Source organism: Protopterus annectens, chromosome 12.part0 (assembly GCF_019279795.1).
Source record: "Protopterus annectens isolate FY-2018-M chromosome 12.part0, PAN1.0, whole genome shotgun sequence".
NCBI lineage: Eukaryota > Metazoa > Chordata > Ceratodontiformes > Protopteridae > Protopterus > Protopterus annectens.
The window spans coordinates 8,309,563-8,334,973 of record NC_056746.1 but is presented as its reverse complement, the minus strand read 5'-3'; positions in this window follow the sequence as shown (position 1 = coordinate 8,334,973).

The window sequence follows — 25,411 nt, the reverse complement described above, 5'->3', positions numbered from 1 at the left end:
AAAACTCAACAGTGGCAAATGAATTAAAAAAGGTCAATTTATAATACAATCCCAAAAAAGGACAATGCTAAAGAGAGCTCATATTATTGAACAACTGCATTGTTTCATCTTAGAAAGGTAATAAGACAGATCTTGCTTGACAGATTCCTGTAGAATCTGGACTGAGAACTTCCAGATGTATAGCTGGCTTTCAAACAGGCAGAGGCACTAGAGTTCAATTTCCCAACATCCATTGCACAAATTATTATTGACAACTGTAAAGCCTTTGAATGCGTGGATCCTAAGAAACTGTAACAAGTTCTTAGAGACATGAGGATACCAGGTTACCTTATTTGCCTACCAAGTTATCTGCACACAGAACAAGAACAGTTATAACCAGTGATGGAATAACTTACTGGTTTAATGCTGGGAAAGGAGTGCAACAAGGCTGTATATTGTCACTCTACTCATTTAATTTATATGCTGAACATATCAGGCAAAATCATGAATTATACAAATCAGATACAGGAATAAAAATTAGTGGAAAAATATTAATAACCTCAGATATGCAGAGGGTACCAATCTGAGGGCTGAAAATGACGAAGAACTGAAGTGCCTGATGAAGATGAAATTATAAGCACAGAAGCTGTCTTTCCAAATTACAGAACACAAATAAATAAATTAATACAATTATAATAGTTTGCCTTATCATTTCTTTGCAAATAGAGGGGGAAGAAGTAAAGGCAGTAAAACCACCCTTGGATTCAGAAATGGTACTGTCAGTGGAAAGCCCTATTTACCACTTGTGGCAGCTGTTTTCATTTCATTCTGAGGAAGTTTCTTATCGGGCAGAGACGAAAGCGCTTAAGCTATTGTTATTTCATTCATAAGGAAAGTCATTTTTATTTACAAAGACATTGGGATTGTGGATATTTCAACAAAGTGTTTTGTGCTCGTGCACAAGGACCAGCATTGGTATTGTGTGTATCTGCTTTTAAACTGTTATTTTATTTTGGATTAAATCTTGGAGTATTGAGTCTACATTCAGCGTGCTGCTTCTTTTTTTCATCAGTTTAACTGTGTTCTTTGTGGCTGATGGCCGAAAGTTTGCATTCTCCAATTACTTTCAATGGGTGAGATCACATTAGAGGTAAATGCCAGGAAATTTAGCAGGCAGGTAGTGTTGGGGAGGGGGCGAGTGCATGTGTGTAATATATGTGGACGCATGTGTAAGTGTATGCAGAGGTATGTGCAGTCTTAGGAGATTGTGTGTACAGGTTAATGGATGTGTCCACGACTGCAATCAGGTATGTTAATATATGGTGCATGTGAGTGTGTGTGTGTGAATGTATGTGTGCGTGTCTGCGTGTGAATGTGTGCTGTGGGAGGGAGTTACATAGTTGCCATATGTCTAAACTCCTCGACTAAGAAGCAAGTCTTGTAATACTTGGGGAGGACATTATTCACAATGGACTTTTGACCATTACCCTATGTCACTTCAAAAGTTAATAAAACAGGTTTTACAGCATGAAAAACCTATGTGGGGGACATCAAACACCAGAGACACTCTTTACTATTATCCTAATTCACACGCAAAGTTAACAGAGCACAGGTTCTGCTGCACAAAGCATATTATGGACAGTGAGAAGTATGAAACATTAATGTCCTCCATTATTAACAGACTGTAGTCATTAGTGATTTAGGAGGGAAGGTGAAAAAATCGGAGGCAACATTAGGGACATTCTGTTAACTCAAGGGCAGTAAGAAGTATGGAGCTGTATGTGTGTGCGTGTGTGTGTGTGTGTGTGTGTGTGTGTGTGTGTGTGTGTGTGTGTGTGTGTGTGTGTTTGAATATATGCATGTGTGCTGAGGAGTGAATGACTGGGGTGCCTATACCAATATATTGCATGTGCCTACAGTGATAATTACAACAGCAAGTGTGCCTTATCATTTGCAGTAATCACCTAGTGATTCAGAGACATGAAAATCAGCTAATAATGAAGTATTTCCTCACTGCAGTTAAAGTGTTTCTGAATCACTGGTTCTTGCACTCATGTTAAAATGCCCTTTTGCCACAGTCATACTACTATTAAATCCATGTTATGGTTTGATTTAGATAGGGGTACTAAGGGTGCTTAGCTTCCCCATCAGCGCTTTATGATAAGAAGTAATCAGCCAACAAATCCTAAACAGTTTTGATTCAGAGTTTTCCATATTAGAGTTTTGTCTGTAAATATCACTTGTAGTCATGTTCTTTTGTCATTGCAGATTTCTGCCTGTGAAAGCAGTCTGTCTGGAAGTGTGAAGTGCAGTTCATATGGCAGTATGCATATAAATAACAGAAGTTTTTGGACTTTGTATTCCAGCAGAAGAAATACAGGCAGTAATCTGAAATTCCCAATTGTAACAGTAATGCATTGTATATTCTTCCTAAATTATTTGTTGTTTCAACTAGCAAAATATATAATAATTTGCTGGGACTGCCAAGTAATACCACGTATACGCACAATGACAAATAATCTAACAAATATCAAAACCCAGGATATAAATCTCCATTATCTGACAGATTTGTTAAAAAGTGCCTTCTCCACCTCTGTAATATACTTCTGCTGCAAATTAAGCAGTGTGATACAATGGACCAGATTCCAAAAGACATGCTCTCAGTGTTAGTGACTAACTTCAGTGTAAGGCCTATCTATAAACAGGCTTACACCAAGGACCAGATTCCAAAAGATCTACTCTCAGTGGCTTACACCAAGGACCAGATTCCAAAAGATCTACTCTCAGTGGCTTACACCAAGGACCAGATTCCAAAAGATCTACTCTCAGTGTAAGTGGTCACTTACACTGAGAGCAAGTCTTTTGGAATCAGGCCCATTATCTTCCCTCAAATGGGAGCTGGGTGACTGGTTGGGTATTCACCTATTCACTTCTGCATGACTGACCTAGCCCTCCTCAGAAAAGGAGGCGCAGTCTAAAAAGGGGCACTAGTAAGGTGTAAATGGTTGCAAGACTCAATTGCCTTGTATTTCCTTTGAAGAGATTCAACAGGAAAATAAAAAATGCACATTAAATAAATAGTGTACTAATACTGTTTATTTCATGTCCATCTAATAAAGTAATATTTATTAGTCTATGTTTTTAAACTTCTTTATTAAGATATCATTTAAGACATACACAGATATAGTAATAGAAAAGAAAAATCACAATAACATTTTTCATTCATCATACATTTCATATAGGTTTTCTTTCTTTGTAACAATTCTCATTCGGTTCAACATTACATAAATTGCTCTCAGCTCCTGCTCTTTTTTAAAATCTCACTCCTCCTGAACATTATTCTGCATTTATTATTCCCCACAGATTCCATTTATTTCTGTAATTTGCTCTTTCCCTTTGCTAAAGATCTCATTTCTAGTACTTCAAAAATAGCTGGTTTACATTTTGATTTCCACTTTCTTGCAATTACTTTTTTTTGGCTGCCAATAAACTTAATAAAGCCTTACTTATGTCTAGGCAATTCAAATCCTAATCCTGTGCCCCAGCTCAAAAGATTAATTTCTTTAATTACAGCCATTTGCTCCTCCAATATTTCTGACACAGTATTCTGTAGTTTTAAAATCTGCCAACTCATTACACCACCTAAATACGATTTGCATTTATAGCTCTCTTTCCTATCACACCTCCAGAATTTGCTATTTACCTGAGGGAAAAATCCTTTGAAGTCTGATTGGGGGTATAAAAATGCCTTTGCAAACACTTCCAAGCAAAAATCCTAAACCTTCTGGACTTCACTGCATACCTGAGAGCCATACATGTCATTCCATTGTTCCTTTGTAAATTGCTTTCCAATCAGGCTATTTTTGTTTTGCCACACTTTGCCCCCACTGCCTACCAACGATCAGCCTACTCATTCCACCATCAACGTGGATGATAGTTGGATGGGAAGGGCCATCAGTTAGGCAGACAAAGGTATTTTAGCATTTTTCTTTAGCCCTACTCCTTATGTCTGCCCAGTGAAAATTGATTGGTCGAGCACACTGTGAACATCACTCTGCACTAACCTTCATTTACTAAAGGGGCTGATGTCAGCAAGACATCCCTGCCCATCCAGAAAAGACAAAATCTGGTTGCTTCCCATACATCCACCAGGGAAATCAATCCACACGCATGTCTCCGTGAGCACATGTATTCCCCCACCCCTCCAGGATGGGAATACCCATCCTCTCTGCCTACACTGTCAAATGTCCAAGGTGCTATTTGAACTCAGGTCACCTGGGTCATAGTTGGTGCATTATTCCACTGCACCTCTGGTACAGGCAAATATTGTTGCTTTTGACACATCTAATTAGTACTGGAGATTTAAAAGTAAATTAATTACATAATAACAGTAAATAAATAGTTTAGTAATTGCTGATATTATTCCTTACCTGGTGATATACTGATTTAAGCAAGTTGAGACATTTCTGGAAGAAAATAGATGCACTTTTATATAGCAAAATGGGGGATCATGTAACAACACATTCACTGATTCTCGCACATAAGTGTCTATTCCAGTTTAAAGCTGCAGTAAACAGATTGGCCATACATAAAATGATCAAACCACATGGGTCCCTCAAAATCACCTGAACCCCTGCCCCAAAACTGTAAGACAAAAGATTGTGCAACATGGTTGTACTTACTGTGCACAATACAGTCAAAACCAGAGTTTACATTTAGTTTGCACCAAACTATTCATCTTGGCCAAGGCCACTGGTTTACGGTTACCAAGATAATGAAATTCTATTTTCTTCAACTGAAATTAAGAAGTTATATTGGTGATCAGTATTACAGTTTCCAGAAACACAGCGACTCCATTATAATTTTCTGTGGTTTATACAAACAAACAATTCAAAAGTAGAGTTTTAGCTCCTTATTAAAATGTCAGCGCACCAAAAAAAAAACCAAAACATTGGAAATGCAGGAGCAAATCTCAAACATCACAAATCTCCATTAAACTTCTTTTTGCAGCAGGTCTTCTCACGCCCCCACCCCCCCCCCCCCCAACTTATATATAACTCCAAGATCACCATACCTCAGAGAAAAGGAGTATTCCAAGAAATAGCTAACTAAGACATAGTATATGTAAGTACATGTTTTTGGCCATTCAGTCTCCATGTTTCATCATTGTTTCATCACTCGCTCATCCGAACATTTCAAATAGTTACCTAGATTTTTGTATGTCTTTATATAAGCAGAATTTTAAATACAGAACACCAAGTAAAAGAAACTGACAAAAGAAATCCAAGTTTTGTTTGAATAAGTGACCTAGTCTGAAAGGCAAAGTTTTACGAATTCCCGTCTTTATTCCATATTTAGTACCAGTTTTAGAATTGTACAGAATTTTCTGAATAAAATAGAAAAATGTTGGCTTTGAACATAAATTCAGACAAATAAGTTGTTGCATGACTGACAGCTTGAACTCACCTGAAACAGGTTAGCTGGCTGACTTGTAGGGTAAGATTACTGTGGCAGTCAATAGCAGAAATAAGGAGTGCAAGACATGATGTACGCAAACCTGCCATATAACTGTTAGTCCAACAGGACTGAGTCTCACCCTGCAGAATGAGAAAATAACAAATAGTTTGTTTGTGTCTTGCGGCTTTTCCCGGTTAGGGGTCGCCACAGCAGAACCCCGGTCCGCTAATGATTGGCAGTAGATTTTTACGTACCGAGTTGCCAGCTCTGATGCACAACCTTCAACGAAGGTACGCCCATTCACGCATGTCTCCACACAGAAGACGTTCTGAGAATCAAACCGAACAGCGTCTTACTGTGAGGTGACAACGCTACCGCAGCACCACCACCGCAGTACAGAAAATAACAAATAGTACTTAAGTCAAATCATTGTGCCCAGGGATGTAGGCAAGCATATTATTTGTTCACAAGGGTTACATTGTGTTCTGAGCGTCTTTCAATAACTATGACTTACTAAGGCCAAGCTATACCTGCAAGTGTTTATCAAAATGCCTGGATCATAGATTTGTGCATAGCTTGCTCAGAAATTGATATACAAGTACAAGGCTGTAGCTCCAGGGGGTAGTTAGAAATGATTAATGCTTTCAAAGGAGCAAAACTTGGAAAGTTGTATACATTTTCTAAATTTGAGGGGCATTGCAGTAACAGAGTCCAACTGTGTGTAGAAAACTGAATGTTCTGGCTTTACTTTTGATAGTGTTAAACAATCTTTGAATGGTAATAATCACAAGGAATTAAGAGTGTGCACTAGCTAAAGCAAAACACTGATTACTTATGTAAAGTGCGGAGAAAAGTACCAGCCCAGAGAACAAGAATAGGGTATAATGTGGTACAAGTATTAGATGACCAGATGATCCGTTTCAGACAGTATGAGATGTAGGAAAAGTGCATTTTATTTAAAAGTTTATTAGTAAAATAAATATGGACAGCTGGTGCCGAACGGGGCTACACTCTTTGCCTGAGGTTGGTGAAAAAGAAGTAGATGAGAGAAATCACACTGGTCATAAGCTGTTGACCGAAGGAATGGAGTTCTCTTCTTAGCCATTTGGAGATGACATGCAAACAACTAGCAGGCCAGTAGGTGGCATATGGCTTGTGTCCCTTCTGTAGTTTCAGAGTCTCACTATTATTTTGCTCAAGCAAAGTACATGGAACAATACATAACCTTGTTTTCCCACTATGTTTTTATACAGTTTAGCGTATTGCGGTAAGGTCATTTTGATTTACACAAAGTATGTGGAATAATATACAACCTCATTTTTACAACACTTTTTCCACAGTTTTGCTTGTTATGGAAGGGTCACTTTATTTGGTATAACACTGTACTTCAATTAAATACTCAAACCTACTTTGCTATTCAAGCCTCTTTCTTTCGGTTCATGCACAGAATTATGTGTGACTTAAGGTACAGTTACTTCACATACAGGTTTTGCAGATCTCCAAGGAGGTGAGTGAGCTAGTTAAGATTTAACTGTCACGGCATACAGAGTCACACTGAGAGGTTCATGCAAATGAGTTCCAAAATTAGCAAACCCATGGCAAAGAACCACCTATGTACTACACTTATCTCAGTACCAGTATAGAATGAAACAAAGATGTAGGGGTTACTACAGAGGTTTCCAAAGTAGCAGCTCCTGTTCAGAGTTCATAGAAATAGACACTGTGCAGATGTTGACATCAGGCAGATTCTGTAGTGATAGCTTGCTATTCATAAGTCTTCCAGTCATCGTAATCTCTCCTTTCCATGTGACTGCTGGGTTCACTGCTGAATAACCTGTTTAAAAATACATGTTATTTTGAGAAATATACAGGAGATAAGTTCTTAAAAAACACTTATGTCTCAAACTTGATGCCCCCCTGTATTTAGAATGCATCAATTTCTGTTTACTTACTGAAACTTGGTTTAAATGGTTAGAAAGCGTTCTGTCCATACCTGGGTTTTGAACTTGCCATGCCTGTAGACCTGACTGCATCTCTGGCTTTATTTTCATATCTGTTAAGGATCATATCACCTCCAGGCAGATTCTCAGAGATCCACAAACTGCATTAATTAAACTGAAAATCACAATAAACAGGGCCACGTATTAGCTAATAGCATGTTACGGGACACCCTGCATTTTCCCTGAAAATCATGAAAGGTTAGTAAATGCAGTTGATGAATTCCCTATAAACAAGAACTCCATTATTTTAGGAGCATACCTCTCAACTTCTTAGCACATGAAATCTGGACGAAGCCCGGAATAATGGGGGGCAAAATCCCCAAAATAGGAATGGATTTTAAATAATGCTCTTATAAACTTAGAATATTGTTAGAATAACACAATTTGTGTTAGCATGCATTTTCTGAATGGTATGAAGTCCAAAACTAAAATTTATACCATTATTTAGCTACTTCAGTCCTTAGTGATTTGACAAAAAAACACAAATTTTATGAAAAGACCAAAACAAAAAAAAAAACAATGAGGCGAAAATCTGGACCATTGAAAAGTATGTTTAGGAGACTTTAACTAACCCATAACAAGCTAGACTACCCATGTCTCCAATGTTGGACATGCTAAAGAGGTCTTACATTTAATTAACAAAAACTCTCTTGACCAGATTGTTAACAACTTCACTGGAGGACAGAAAATTCTTCACCTGCTCCTTATAATTATAGCTTCTTCATGCACTATTCCACTAATGTTTCCTTCCCCAGTTAAGTTGGATCATAAACTAGTGAATTTTACCTTCAGCATTTCTAAACCCATCTGAAACCAATATCTTACAAGTCTAGGATTTCAAATGTATTAACCTCAGCGGATTCTATGATGAAGTTTCAAAATTCATTCTGGCAGCATTAGCCAGAGGGTTACCCCATCAGGTAGCTTTATAAAGGAGTTCCATCCCACTTAGATAAATGTATAGATCTGATAACCCCAATCAGATTTAAATATATTGAAAAATTTAAAAACAAACCACCACAGTGGTCCAACAACATAAATAAACTGCATAACAGAAGGAAAAAAACTCAAAGTATTCAGCAGACCAAATGGCCCCTCGTATCAAGGAAAATATCAGAACTATGACTATCAGCTTGAAAATACTATAAGGTCTATTAAAGCAGCCCATGAATTAAGGCTAGCATCTGAAGCCAAGAACAATTAAAAATAAATACTTCCTTAACCAAGTTAGAAAACTGAGAAATAACACTCAGCATTACTCCAAACATATTCAAAATGGCACCACCTATTCTGACTCAGTGTGCATTGCCAACGTGTTAACAGATAATTTCAGTGCAAATTTTACTTTGAAAATTGTTATTCAAGGCCCATGTATTCCTGAATCTCAAGAACCCTCCCATCAGCACTAAAAAATGTGCACTGAAGGTACTTTCCAAGACCAGAAATGCTTCTTGCATGGGACCTGAAAATATCCCTGTCTGTTTAATAAATAATCCCTGGCAGAGCCACTACACAAATTATTTAACCTGAACCTAGCCTCAGGATTTACCCCTGCAGTTTGATACATAGCTGTAATGATGCCACCACGTAAGGGTGACCCTACCACTGACCTCAGAAATTATGGGCCCATCAGCCTGACCAATCTCACTTTCAAAGCCATAGAACTGAAATGGGAGAAGTGTAAGAAGAGAGAAATGTTCATAAGTTTTGCATAATACTTTTTCTTCAGAAGCAGAATCCATCTTGTTTCAAGATGGATTCTGATAGCTTAGGCCTGTCTTGAGGTTTTTTCCACCGTCTTCCAACATAGAAGATAGAAATTAGTGGCTAAGGAGAAACACAGACAAGAGGTTTGTGGAGTCCTAGTAAGAAAAACAACACAGTGTTTAGTTTTGATTGTTCGGTGGCTATAGTCTGAGATAACAAAATATTTGCTCATAAGCACTGACAGTATTAAAATAACTGCAGTTTCTGTGATCTGAGAGACAAGACATTGATTGCTTAGTTTCCCATGTACGTATGCTCTTTTGCAATAAAGCAGATCATTCTACTCTGTTAAGCTGTGTTGTATGAAGTTATTCTGCACCATAAAAGTTGGTGCCATGAAGTCTTGGATTTCAAGCCATCTGCAAGTTGTTGTAGCAGAAATCACTTTTTGGTCCCACACCTGACAGGTTTTCTGGCAGGTGCATTTCTGGTATATCAGCTGACAGCTACATTTTTCCAACTTCAGCAGAGTTTGAAATCTCTACAGGGAAGTTTTCCTACATGATTTTTTTTCTTAAGCAGTATAGAGATTATTGTATGAGAGAAGGCCCTTGTATGAGTGGGCTTTGTTATATTATTGTGTGAGAGCGGGTTTCAAGATATCATTGTATGAGAGCGGGCTTCATTATATTATTGTATGACAGCAGGTTTTATTATATTATTTTATGAAAGTGAGAATCATTATATTATTATATGAGAGCGGGCTTCATTATATTATTATATGACAGTGGGTTTCATTATATTATTGTATGAGAGCGGGTTTCATCGTATTGTATAAGAAAAAAACAAAAAACACTGCTCGGGTTGAATCAACCTAATTTTATTACACTTAGGAATAAAATAAAAACATTTAAGTGCTTTCATTCAAACTGACAATGAACTTCTTCAGAAAGGTTTCCAAATGTTTTTATTTTATTCAAAAGTGTAATAAAATTAGGTTGATTTAACCCGAGTGGCGTTTTTTTTCCTGATTTTTAGTACATTGCTTGCTGTTTTTTTCTGTTTATCATATAGTATAAGTATAGGTTTTACTGTATGAGAGCGGGCAAGTTTTCCAGCGTATCAGATTCATAGTGGGTGTGAATGTAAGGTTATTAAAACAGCCAGAGCCCGGACCTCCAGCTAAGTATATATTTTATAAATATGGAAGAGACAGCTTTAATTATTTGGTATAATGGTCAGAGCTCATTGAAAAATATAGAGCACTGCATTTCCCTTAGGGTGGAACTTCTGATAAGGTTATTTTAGAAAATCTTAAAAAGAAACAAACGAAAAGGAAACAAAGCACCTGCCTCTTGTTGGCCAGTTTTTAATGACTGGCAAGAAGAATCTATGAATAAGAGAAAGTTATCTGAAATGAAAAGTTTAAAACTTAATTCAGCAAAAAAAAATGCAGCTAGAGGCAGCTAATAGAACAGTTAATATATTACAAAATGCTCAGGAGATAATTTGTGTGATACTTGGAGATTTTATCCTTTAAAACATTTAGAAAAATGAAAGAAAATTCAACCTGATTTTTCTGACAATGACTGGGCCTCTAATCATTCTGCACCTCCCCTTATGTGGACCAACATGTCTGTTATGAAGCAGATAGCCATCCCCCTCTGGGAGTGCAGTCAGCAGGGGAACAACTAGTAGACAGCCCCTCTGCTATTTCTCCTGATATTTCTTTATCCCAGTCAAGATGGAAAGGACCCTTCCTGGTTCTCCTTACAACAGCTACTGCCATTCAATGGGAAGGATCAGCTTCCTGGATTCATGTTTTACACGTTAAAAAGGTCCTCCTTAACAATGAATACCAATGAGACACTAACATCATTCTACTCACTGTTGATGATGAACCAATTTCATCTCATACCAGAAGAAAAAACAGGGAGATTGATGTAGATGGAAGTGAAGTCTAGTGGCCCAGCAATGTTATCTACAAAGGACGATGAGTAGGAATTGGCCGAAGAATCAGGAAATGAGTCAGGCGACCATACATAGTTTATAGGACTTCCATTAACACAGAACTTAGTGTGGAATTTTTTCAGAAATCAATAATATATCAACTTTAAAAAGAAAATGAATCATCCCTGTTTGCAAATCTTTAAGAATCCTCTCCAGCCTCAAATCTGCTTGATATTTGCATGCGTTTATCATTAGAACAACTGTATTGATACTCACCACCGTTCAACTGCATTTCCTTCTTTCATAGGATCAAAGGAGTTTACTAGGCTAATGGCCCCAGCGTCCTCACAAGCCTAGCCAAGTTCAACCTGTATTCCCAAGGGTGTCTGGCTCAAGCAGACACTTAAAATCAGCAACTATTGCCCTGTCCAAGAAGGACACAGGTAGAACCCTTAGAGTGAATTTCTGGCTACCCATCCAATTGCCCAAATTACACTTAAATAGGGCCAATGAGAGGCTTGAATAGGAAGCGTGTTCCAAAGGTGGGGCAACCTCTGTGAGACAAATCTGTCCCTTCAGAAAGTTCTGTTGATGTCACATACCAGGTTAAGGTCCTTTGAGCAAGTAACCTGTGTGCCATTTGAGTTGCTAATGTGCAGCATTTCCATTAAAGCTGGGTCAGAGATTGCTCTACATGCAAGGCACAGGTGCCTCTGAACAGTCTGCAAGACACAGAGTAAAGTGACAATGATTTCAGTCTGTCCGCATAAGACAGATCTTGAAGACCCTGAATTTTCTTCGCAAGGAACCTTTGTGGTCTCTCCAATTGCTGCAGGTGTTTGGAAAGAAACATACCAAAGGGAGTGCTGTACTCTATTATTGGCCTGATGAGGGAAGAGTACAAGGGGCTTATAACCTCTTTTTCTGGAGGCAATGTCCTTACTTATGAGTTGAACAATATAAAATACCCTTCTTACCACTGTGGAGACATGGTGATCAAAGTTAAGTTTGCTGTCAAACCGAGTGCCCAGACCTCTCGTCACTGATTGTGCTTAGGGTATTGCTATTGATGTAGTAGTTTGCCAGAATTTCACCCTTGCCAAAGGGGATGATAATGTATTTTTTTTGCATTAAGTTTAAGACCATGACTGTGGCACTAGTCATTAGTCTTCATAAGACCTTCTTGAAGGATGTTGACATTGCTAGGAGTTTCAATGATCGCTTTTAGTTTGCAGTCATCAGCAACCATTGTTAGCCACAGTCCTTTAGTTTTAGCCTGTACTTGGATAAGTAGATTCTAAACAGTAGGGGTCCCAGAACCAATCCCTGTGGAACACCACTGGTTATGGGTCTGCTGGAGGAGGTGGAGTCCTCTTTTTTGACCGTATGCATTTTATCAGTGAGCCAGTTTGCAACCCACCTGACAATATATGGGTTGATACCTAGCTGGGTGAGTTTATCGGTGATGCCTGAGTGGGGGATTGTGTCAAAGGCCTTGGTCTAGGTAGGCTGTATGCACAGATTTGACCTTGTCTAGGGCTTTGGTGACTTTCTAAAAGTACACCAAGTTTAACAGGCATGATCTCCCCCTGACAAAGCCAAATAGGGTGGAGTTGAGCTTTTGGGGATTTCCTATATCTTTGTTAATATGGTCCATGATGAAATGTTCCATTGCCTTGCAAATAAGGCTGGTCAAACTAATGGGTCTATAGTCCCTGGGGGTCTGTGGATGCACCCCCTTTGTGCAGAGGGATGATGGCAGTTGTTTTCCATTCCACTGGGATGAAACCAGTGCTTAGGCTGTGACTGAAAAGCATGCCCAATGGTGATGCTAATTCCTGTTTTAACCCATGTAGAACACAGCCTGGGATGTTGTCTGGTCTCATAGAGGCTGTGTTTTTGGAATGGAGAGAGCATTTAAGACCTGCTCCTTGGAGATACTAGGTGGGGGACAGGTGTTAGGGATGCTTTGGAGTATATATGGTGGGGACTGGGGAGTGAAGTTTTCACTGAACCTGTCAACCAGCAGGTTTGCTATATTCACAGGTTGTGTATATGTAGTACCATTAACTATGAGTTCAGCGCAAATCTGGGCCTTACCTTTGAGGTTACAGATGTAATTAAAAATGCCTTGTGGTTAGCCTTAGTTAGGGAAACTAATCTGGACTTCACTAGGAGTCTTATTTGCTTTATTTAAGTTGAAGTGGGAGTGTTTCCAGTTTTGAGACCATTCCTTCCTACCCTTAGACAACAATTTCTTTCTCCTGTTGTATAGCCTGTTAATGGCAGTTGTCCACCAGGCAGGTTTGTTTTTCAATGAAGATCTTGCTTTGGTTCTATCAGGTACGACAGAGTCAATACAATTGTACAGGTGCTCGTATAAAGCACTGGTGTATAACTCAGTACAGGTGTCAGTTTCATCAGTGGGAGGGGGGCTATGAAGTTATTTATGCCATCATGTAAGAGGTTGTAATTGGCCTTGGAGAAATGTTTTAGTCTAGTTGTTGCTAAGGTGGGATCCTCTGTTATAGTTACTTCTAGCGGGACTGATTTGTGGCTAGATCTCACCAGGACTGGCCATACACTGCGGGTGGTGCAGTGGTCCCCTATGTTGGTGAATACTAGATCCAGGAAGTTTGAGACCCTTGTGGGTGTGTCAACCAGCTGGTCCAGGGCATTGGAGTTACAAAATCCAGAAACCTTTGGGCAAGTGAGTTAGAACACGTATAATTTACCCAGTCAATGGATGGGTAATTAAAGATACCCAAAACCAGGGTGTTTGGTTGTATCATGATTGACTCAGGTAGATCCAAGTAGGCTGAGTGGATGTCCTGATTCATGGAGGGGGTCCTATAGCTGGCAATGACCTGAAGAGGGAGCTTGCCGACAGTCAATTGGACCTGAAGTAATTGAAGGGAATCGTGCTGTTTAACTGATCTAGAGGTGTATTTATCTTTAATGAATATCGATGCACCACCTCCTTTAGTTCTCAATCCTTCAGTTTGTGGTCTGAACGTGTGGAAGGAAATGTAACCTGGTACAGCTGGGGTTTTCTTCACAGCCTTAAATCAAGTCTCAGTGACTGCACAAATGTCAGCATCTTCCAAGGTGATGACTGCTTCCAGTGAGTGCAATTTCTGGGTTAGACTCCTAGCATTTAGCAGCATAACCTTGAGGTTGTTTTTAGAAGGTATTTTTAAATCTGGAATTTTGTTCTTGTGACATTGGCTAAAAAGGTACTATGTGGGTGGCAAGAGCCTTAGCCAGTTACCGAAATCCCATGGGTGACAGATGAAGACCATCTCCGGCAAAGCATCGAGGTCTGTCGACCATGTCATCCCAGGCTGACAGATACTGGATCCCCTTTGAATGACACCAGAAACTAAGCCAATTGTTGAAGTCAATAATTTTTTGTTGGTATTGAGGTATCCTAGGCGAAGGTAAAATGCTGCTTAAGGCTAGGGACATACCTGCCTGAGACACATAATCTGAGAGCTCAGTCACATCTCTCTTCATATAGTCCAGTGAGGTATGTCTCAAGTCGTTCACACCAACATGGTCTATGACAGAGTCATAACAGTGCCTGTTGTTGAGAGGCTTGACTGCGTGTGATGTGGCGTATCATGGCACCTGACAGACAGCTGACCTTTTCCTTATCCAACCTGGATTAGAATCCATCAAAATTGTAAGCACTGAACAATTTTTTTTTTTATCAGAAATAAATTATTTGAAAAAATTGAACAGATACCACCAGATTAGCATCCTAAGTTTAATATGTTTTCTGCCATATTGACTACTTATTTCAAAATAATGAATGTTAGTAACTGATGGGTGTGTGCACATATACAAACAGCACATGGTGAGGATATTCCATTATTTCTAGTACCAGTAACAGAGACACAAGTAAGAACAGTAGTTGGAACAATTTTGGTAACCAAAAACCAGAAAGATCAGACATAATTCATGGCATAATGTTACCTCCTTTAGACTAGCCCCACTCCAATTATCAATAACCACAAAGGGATATACTCGTTACATTAAAAAAGAACACTTCCTGTTGAATGAAGTGACTGTAACATTGTCTGGTGAGTGTATAATGAGACTGGAGGATAGGGCATGGCTATACTGCTGAGTTGTATTACACATGTGGAAACCAAGATTACCCCTCTGGTTACCAGCAGACTGGTCAGGATGTTGCTACATTGATCAAATTATTCCAACTATTTGACATACAGAGACTTTAGCCAGTGGAAAAAATTTGCAATGCTTGCCGGAACAGGGAGACAAAAGACACTAAAAATCTATTCAGGAAGATAGATGCCTCTTGGATTTATCATCACAATTTAGAATGGACTGTATTCGAAGGACTTTCACATATGGACTTGGGTGATGATTTTAGGTCTGGGGAGAGTATTTTTCCTGCATGTGGACTAGTAAAATCAATTTGGGAACTGAGGAAAATTGTCCAAATTATTAGAGGCACTGAGTAATGCAACTTTTGAATCAGTAAACCAGATTACTATTGAAATGACTGTCGTGTGTAGTGTAATGTAGTACTGTGCAACAGAATGGCATTTGATTTCATCCTCAAATCTAAAGGGGTACATCCCGAGTGCTGTTCATTTATGCCAGATAATGAACATGTCGTTTGTAGTCACCTAGAAATTAAAGACGCTGACAGCCTTCAATGGGCATGGTTGACAAGTTTTTTTCTAGATAGGGTGGAAGTCTTTTATAATTTTTCATGCTTATTAATATTATAATCGACTGCGGTGGTGATGCTGCGATAGCGTTGTCACCTCACAGTTAGATGTTGCCTGTTCGATTCTCAGTTAGAGCGTCTTCTGTGTGGCGACATGCGTGAACGGGCGTTCCTTCGTTGAAGGTTGTGCATTAGGCCCGGCAAGCCAGCATGTAAAATTCTACTGCCAATCATTAGCGGACCGGAGTTCCGCTGTGGCGAACCCCTAACCGGGAAAAGCCGAAAGACACAAACAAATTACTATTATAATCATGCTTTTATGCATTATTTTTGTATGTGGAAAATGTTGATCATGAAACTTTTTGCATTTAGAAAAAATGTTAAATTATAAAATATGCATACTAAAACTAAAATTAAAAACGTGCCACTGGCCGCAGTTTAAGAAAATCACAATGTAAAAGAGGGTAGTGAGGAAAGTGTAATAAATAATTCTGAACAAATGTACAATAACATATCTAAAACAGGAAAATGAAACTGAAAAGTATTCAAGATGCCTCCTTATTCCATTTAAGCACAGCCGTGTTTATTGCTCAAAAAACTATTTAATATATTTATTATGCGTTTTTATAAGCATTGTGCATGTCAAGGACAGAAGGAAACTACATGTGAAAATGTCTGATTGGATGTAAAAAAGTGTCTACCCATTTGAAAACCTGCTGTTATGGTCATGTCATTAGAAGATACTTGACCTAAGTGATGCCCACAACATCAAATTGGGAACTGAGAAGGGAGAAATGTTGAAGTGTTTTGTATACTTTTTCTTTAAAAACAGAATTTCTTTAGAAGCAGAATCCATCTTGTTTCAAGATGGACCCGGTCTGTCTTAAGATTTTTCCCATTGTCTTGGCATTTCCTAAGTGCCAACATGGACAGTGCCTAAGTGGAAGATTGAAATTTGTACCTAATAAGGAAAGGCACAAATAAGGGGTCTGCAGATTCTTAGCAAGCAAGACAATGCAAAGGTGTTTAGTTTTAAATGGTCAGTGGTTATAGTCTAACAGATAATAAAATGTCTGCTCTTTATAGTATAGAACTATTATTTATTTAAGTTTGATATCCGGGGAAGTCCAATGGGCCAGAAGAGCCCGTTTTCAGTGGAGTCCCAGGGATAAAAGCTCCAAAACAAATTACAGTTACATTTGAATTTACAACTTGCAGGTTACAAAGAAAGGGCAAAAATGTATACATTTCAAGTACATATTGCAAGTTACACAGGACACAACAAGTAGCTTTGCAGAACAAGTTAATGACATTTCAGAGTGTGTAATACAGGATGTTAAAAGCTCAAGTGAGTAAAACATTTAAAATATATAGTAACCAGCTAATAATGGTAGGTAGAAGTGATCAGATACAGAGTGTAATTCATGGCAGGAGAATTCTATGCGAGTTGAGATATAGCTACTATTTATTTTAGTTTAGGTGGTCTATAAAGCATGGAGAAAGAAACAGAAGGGGTTATGGAGAATACCACGGAAGATACACAGTCCAAGGCAGCAGAGAGAATCTTAAGGAGTTGTGCAGAAAGAGAGAGGGTGGAGAGTGGATTAACTTGGAGTGTGGCATGGGCATATCCATTCGGATGATAGATGAGATAGTAGCTGGGTTTTGAAATTGTCATGCTGGGGAAGGCTGCAAAGGAGAGGGGGAGAATTCCATTTTTTGGCTATGGAGTAGGAGAGAAGTAGCTGGCCAGGAGGATGAGATGGTTTATGGATTTGAAGGAGATTTTGGTTTGTGGATCTGAGCTGGTGGTTGGGTATATAGGGTTTTAAGGATGTAGCCAGAGAAGGGCAGTTTGCAGGTCTGTAGATAAGTTTGTGAGCAGTGGTGAGTTGTAGATAACTAAGGTAGTTGGGAAGTTCAAGCCAATTGAGGGCGAGGAGGGAGTGGCAGTGGTGGGAAGATTATTTAGAATTGGTTGCAAATTTGCAGATTTTGTGATAGCAGGATTCAAGTTTGTTTCGTAAGCTGATGTGTATGTTTGTGAACAGGGGTGCAACATACATTACGGCAGGGAGCAAGAAAGTAGATGCCAGGGTTTGGCAGGTAGAGGGGTGGAGGAAGTGGATGTGTCTGTAGAGAAGACCTAACTTTTGGTGAGTTTTTTTGATTGCAGAGTGAATGTGTGTGTCAAATTTTAGTTCTTCATCTATGATGACACCGGGAAGTTTAGTGGTGGGGACTATATCAAGGGGAGTGTTATTCTGGTTTTGTATGATGAATGAGGTTTTATCGATTGTTGAGTTTTTGCTGGGGCAGAAGATCATTAGTTTAGTTTTATTTGCATTCAGGGCTAGGTGGTTGGACTGCATCCAGACTTCTGTTTTGGAAAAGGCTAATTGTGTTTTTGCTAGAAGCTCTGAGGGCGAGAAAGCTGAGCAGATGATGGTCGAGTCATCTGCATACTGGATGACAGATGAGTCTGGGACAGAGTGGTGAAAGTTGTTAATAAATAGGTTAAAGAGTAGTGGGCCAAGAACAGATCCTTGGGGGACACCTGTGGGTGTAGGAAGGAAAGAGGAGGTGGAGGCTTTCCATTGAACTGCTTGTTGGTGGTTGGATAGGTAGCTGGAAAACCAATCTACAGAGGGGGAGAGAGGTGTAGAGTACAGAGTTGAGATATGAGAAGGGTGTTGGAGATGGTATCAAAGGCTTTTGACAGATCAAGGAATAATGTACATACAAATTTGCCTGATTCACATTCTTGATTGATGGTTTCTAGAAAGGAAAGAAGGCAGTTATGGTGGAGTGACCAGGACGGAAACCGTGCTGGGTAGAGGAGAGGAGATTGTTTTGGGTTAGGTGCATCATTAGTTGAGCTTGGATGGTTTTCTCAAGAATTTTAGACAGCGGGGATAGGATGGCAATGGGCCTGAAGTTGGTGGTGTCAGTATTTTTACCACCTTTGTGGAGGGGGATGATGTAGGCATGGCGCCAGATGGAAGGGACGTATGATTCTTGTATGGATCTATTTAAAATTATAGAGATGGGGAAGGCGATGCTGTCTGCAGATAGTTTGAGGAATGTAGGAGGAAGATTGTCAGGTGCATTGCGGCAGGGTTTGAGTTTGAGGAGGAGTCTTTTTATCATGCTTGTGGGAATGGGCTTAAGGAAGAAGGGTGAGGAGGAGTTTAACTGGGTGGAGAGGGGGTTTTGGAGTGAGGCATTGTGGTTAGGGGATGGGGTTGGGAAGGAGTTGGATAGTTTGGCTATACAGTCTATGAAAAAGGAATTGAACTGAGAGATGGTGTCGAGGTCAGAGAGGGTGGGGTTAGGACAGGGATTTACTTTATTACCAGGATTTAATATAGATGAGATGGAGTCCTAGAATTTTTTGGGGTTTGTTTAGTGCAGTGACTGAAATTTGGAATAGTGAGCTTTGTGGTCTTTGATAATTAGCTTTTTGGTGGAGTTACGGAGTTGCTTTAATTCTAGGAGGGAGCTTGGGTTTTTATTTTTTGATACTGCCTCCATTTTTTGTCCCTTTGTTGCAGTTGTGAGTTTGGTTTCTTTGGATAACCATAGGCAAGGATTGGATTTGATGCACTTGGTTCTTAGAGGGGCTTGCTGGTTAAGAAGGGTAAGGAATGAGTGGTTGAAATAGGGGACAGCATCATCTAGAGGGAGAGTTCTTAGAGGGGTCCAGTTGATGCACTTAAGGCATTCTGAGAAGATTTGGGGATTGAAAGATGACAGGTTGCAAGTTTGAATGCAGTGGTGTTGTTTTTGTAGGGGAGTTGGAAGTCGATCAGCAAAAGCAGGTAAGTGGTCACTGAGAGAACCTGGCAATATACCAGATTTGTTGATGAGACTTGGATGTGTTGTAAGGATCCAGTCAATGATGGTACCTGAGGTACCATCTTTATTTGGTCTGGTAGGTGAGTGAATTAGTTGGGAGAAGTTGTACAGGTTGATAGTATGGGAAGGGGCATCTGAGTTGAAGGAGGACCAATTGATGTTGGTGTCACCAAGGATATAGGTTTCATTATTTATGTGGGAGAAGCAGGATAGTATGTTCTCAAGCGTTTTGATGTTATTACGGGGGGGGGGGATATAGAGAGCAGCGATACATATGGATTTGTGCTTGCTAATTTTTAGTAGTCCTATTGTTAATTCAGCATTGGCAAAGGTTGGAATTGAATTGGTGTAGGGGGTTATGGTATGGGAGGTGGGGTAGATTATAGCTACTCCACCTCCTTTTTTGTGGGGACAATCGCTGCAAATCATTTGGTAACCTGGTGGTAGAATTTCATGATCTTTTATGTAAGGTTTGAGTCAAGTTTCAGATATAGTGGTTATGTCGGGGTTGTTGTGGGAGAGCCATGCATGAAGGTTAGGGATTTTGTTTCTAGTACTTTGTGCACTGAGTGTAGTGAAGCGCAGGGACTTAGGTTTTTTGGATTGAGAGGATGGTTTAGCTGCATTAATGCTGGTGGTTGGTCTGGGGTTGGAGTGCACATCACCGGCCTGTGAGAGAGGGGTGTGGTGGAGGAGTAAACAGAGGTGGATAGGAAGGGATAGGAGGTAAGGTTGGCATGAGAGTATTGATCTTTTGGAGTGACAGTTTAGAGGAGGGTGTAGGGGATACGAATACTTTAGGTTTGTATAGATAAATAGTGTTGTAGTTATAAAGTTCATGTGAGATAGCAGAGTAAGAGAGGGAGTGAGTATAGATGTATGGTGTGAGTGAGGTGAGGAAGGGGTTGGGAAGTTGTGTGAGATAGCAGAGTAAGAGAGGGAGTGAGCATGGATGTATGGTGTGAGTGAGGTGAGGAAGGGGTTGGGAAGTTGTGTGAGATAGAGTAAGAGAGGGAGTGAGCATGGTTGTATGGTGTGAGTGAGGTGAGGAAGGGGTTGGGAAGTTGTGTGAGACAGCAGAGTAAGAGAGGGAGTGAGCATGGTTGTATAGTGTGAGTGAGGTGAGGAAGGGGTTGGGAAGTTGTGTGAGATAGCAGAGTAAGAGAGGGAGTGAGCATGGATGTATGGTGTGAGTGAGGTGAGGAAGGGGCTGGGAAGTTGTGTGAGATAGCAGAGAAACAGGGGGAGTGAGCATGGTCGTATGGTGCAGTGGAGTGTGTGAGTGAGGTGTGGAAGGGGTTGGGAAGTTGTGTGAGATAGCAGAGTAAGGGGGGAGTGAGCATGGATGTATGGTGCAGTGGAGTGTGTGAATGAGGTGAGGAAGGGGTTGAGAAGTTGTGTGAGATAGGACAGACAGGAAAGAGAGATAAGTAGAGTTATTGGAGTGGAAGTTAGCGTTGATGAGAAGAGCATTGTAAGAGGGGTTGCAGAGTTTGAGGAGAGTTTAGGATTTTTTATAGGTGGGAGGAGTTTCAAATGGGCCTGATTGTGGTTGGTTAGGGTGGGACTGTCCAGAAAAAAAAATCAGTGACCTGAAGTTGGAGAGAAACTACAAGCAGGGAGTAGTTTTTAACAGTGTAAGACTTTCTCTAAGCACTTGTAAAGTATAGATATTATATATCAGAAGGGAGATGAGAAAGAGGTGGATGAGTCCACAGGTTTTTTAGTGTAGGGCAATGAGGAAACTGTCAAATAAGTGAGTAATACCGAGGCTGGGAAAAATGTAACTAACAATTCCCAAAATTGTCAGTCTCAACAGTTCAACATTATTAGTACACGCATTGAAATGTTTTAACATAAAACTGCACAGTTTAAAGTAATATCACAGAGTAGGCAGTTAGTCAAACTAGAAAACGGTTGTTAAAAGAAAGTACCACCACAAAGTCCACGAGTAGATATCACCCCATCTGGTCCCAAATGCAACCAAAAATGTATGTGCGGCCAATATAACAATCCCGTTTGTATTAAAGCCCTTCTGCACAATTGCTATAGTGATAATCAACCTACAAAGTTGATTGTAATAAAACTTACAAAACACCCAAGATAGCTCAGACACTGCAATACCCAGATATACTGTTTTTCAATACTGTCACTTCAACTTTTTAGTGTTACAGGCACTTAAAAATGCCAAAACATCTAATGCACTAGGCAAACACTAAAATATACTCTTTCAGCATAATGTCCATCTTTACGAGGATGATTGTTACCAAAATTGGACCCCAAAGTACATAGTAATACCCCTATCTGTATTATATATTAGTCTAGATAATAACAGCACAATCCAGCCATGAAGAAAAAAGTTGTTATTAACTGCAGCTTCTTTGTTCGGGGAGATAACACCTTGATTGTTCAGTCTCCCATGTACTTGTGTTCTTTTGCAATAAAAAAAAGATCATTCTACTCCACTGAACTGTGATGTATGAAGTTATTTTGTACCATAACAGAGCATAATATAATTGAACTGATAAACTTTGATATCAAAAATTCATCAGACTATTACTCTCAGGAGTTTGATTTTGTCAAGGGTAGCTCCTGTTTAGGGAATTTGGTTAACGTCTTCAAAAAGATAACACATGCTGTGCATAAAGGTCAAACTGTCCACATGGCATACATTGATCTAGCCAAGGCATGTGACACCACCCTCCATAGTTAGGAATCATATGCATTATAGATAGAATCCTATGTGGGAAGATGGACTGCAAACTGACTAAAAGACAGAAGCCACACAGTGCAGGGGGCAAGTGCATCATCAAAGAGTATGAAGGGATCCAGTTTTGTCCTACACGGCTTAGTGTTGAGATCTCTCTTGTTTTTCATTTACATTTACTTCTCTGATTTCCAAACCATTAACCAAGACCTCTAGCTACCCAAGTTTACAGACGACTGCAAACTGGTAGTCATTTTTATGTCCCCCTTGGACACCCAAAACCCTTCAGCAAGAATGTACAATAATTAGTATATGGCATACAAAACAAGGACTCATATCAAGTGCAAAAAGTGCAATATTGTCACATTTGGTAAGACAACCCTTGTCCCCAGCATACAGCATAGACAATACCCCACTTCAAAATGAGAATGCTGTCAGGGAGCTTGGAACTCAAACTGACAGTTCTCTTTTTTAATCATCATGGTATGACAGTGGTCAGAAAGTCTTTTGACTTGGTGTAGCTAATTACCAGGAGAATATCATCCTTACCTAAATAAGTCACTGTCCCCTTCTATGCAGCGCTGACTAGGTCAATTGTTTTTTAACAAGTTAATTGTATTAATAGTAAAGACATAGGCAAACATGCATTTATATAAAAGAAACAAACTATGTTAGCATGTTCACAGTTACAAACATTATACGTCAAATACATTCTTTTATAATTATCATCAATACAGCCATTACATAAAATACTCAGTTCCTGCCTTCCCTTAAGCATCACTCCTCCTCAAGAAACATCCTGCATGTATTGTTTCCACAACTTCCATTTCTTTCTATGTAATTTGCTCCTACCCTTTTCTAAAGATTCCAGTTCTCCTATCTCTGTTACAGTATTTACTACTTCAAATGCAGCTGGTTTATAATTTCATTTCCATTTTCTAGTAATTGCTGTTTTGGCAGCCACCATAATTAAACTTAGCAAAGCCATACTATGTCTAGGCAATTCAGATCCTGTGTCCCAGCTCAAAAAATACTTTCCTTATTTATACCCATTTGCTCACCCAATATCTCCAACAGAGTACTCTGCAGGAAATGTTTATAATCTGCCAACATGTTATACTCCGAAAACATATTTTCTCAGTTACCTCTTTCTGCCCCATCACACCTCCAAGATTTGCCATCTACATGAGGAAAAATTCTATGCAGTCTGCTTGGGGTATAAAAATACCCAAGCAAACACTTCCAAGCAAAAATTCTCAATCTCCCAGACTTTGTTGCATATTTGTGAGACATACATATGTCCTCCCACTGCTTCTTTGTTAATTGCTTGTCCAGTCTCTCTTCTCAACCTTTCTATCCTCCTGTGATTGATTTGTATAGCCATCGTGCAATGTTTTACATGCACTAATTATCCCTTTTTTAACAGCAGCTTCCATTCTAGATTCAAGTAAAAACTCTACAAGAGCAGGTCTTTCACTAAGGATTTCATGGTCCATTTTTCTTTGCCTACATTCTGATATTAATCTCTGTAAGGGAAGGCAGTCTCTAGCCTGCAGTCCAAAATGTCTTCTTGGCCTCTTCCCATTCTATTATCTTTCCCCCTCTAGCTACTCAGCCCCAGTATCTTGATTCTATCCTGCCTATTCTCTGTACCCCTTAACTGCAGTCATCCCTATCAGCAGAATCTCCTTTCTCAATTCCTGTATTGGCTTAGTTCTTAAGATCCTTTCTGCTACTTTAGAAATATAATATTCTGCATGGCTGTTATTCTCCTTAAGGATCTGCATCCAAAATTACACTTTCTCCTTATTTCTTGAATCCTCTCACTTCATCATCACCCCCTTTCCATTTTGAATTATAGCTTTCTGCTTGTATTTTTCTTCTCCTGCCCTTATTAAAAATATTCCTGACTAAACTAAAAACTAAAGGGATTAAAAACATTTTCACTCCTTTGCATCTTGCTATCCATATCAATAAACACAAGCTTCCAGTTTCTAATTTTTTTATATTTTTGTTTTGTGTAGTCTCTCCTCACATATATTTAGCTACCATAACAGAATATTTTTCTAACCCATACTCCTAAATACTTAATTTTATCATGTCCACATAAATATGGGTATTGTTGAACCAATTCATGGTGGGTCCATGGTTTACAGCTATAGCATTTGTTTTGTCTTCAATAATTGTATATCCTGAAAAAAAAAATTGAAACGGTCTCAGAAAGTTCTACAATACTGAGATGTCCTTTTCTGGTTTTATCAGGTACAAAATAATATCATCTGTAAATAAGGCCAACATTTCTTGATTACCATACCAATTACATCCTTGAATTTCTGAGCCCTTACTTTCTTTGTCAATGGTTCTAAAATATAATGCAAATAACAAAAGGGTAAGATGACAAACTTGCCTGGTTCCAGTGTTCAGGCACAACTTATCAAAGAGGAACCCTCCCACTTTAATTTTGCCTCTGATCCCTCATATATCCTCCTAATTAACCTTATCATTGTATCAGAAATGCAAATATCTCTACTGCTCTACTCATAAAATCCTAGCATACTCTTATCAGCTACTTTCTCTGCAAGACCCACCAACAATAGCAGTATTTTCCTACATTATGCTTCTCCCTGGATCATCATTGTTCTATTAATATTATCAAATGTTTGCCTCCCCTCCATAAAACCATACTAATCTATATCTATAAATTTTGGCAAAACCCTTGCCATTTGTTTAGGCATTACAGACATAAACATTTTATAATCATGGTTTAAAATTGAAGTGCATCTATATAAAGCTAGGTTTGATGGGTCTTTGACATCTTTAGGTATTACAGCCACCACAGTTTATTTCTAGGATGCTGGTGCTTTCCCTCTTTTTATAATAAAGTTAAACAAGCCTTCCAGATCTTTATCACTTTCTTCCTGCCTAGCTTTCAAACTTCCACAGGAATATCATCTATCCTTGGAGACATTCCTGCAAATTGATTATATGCCATTATTTTTATCGCATCTCTTCCTATCTTAACTGTTAATTGTTGAGCCTCATCTACCTCTA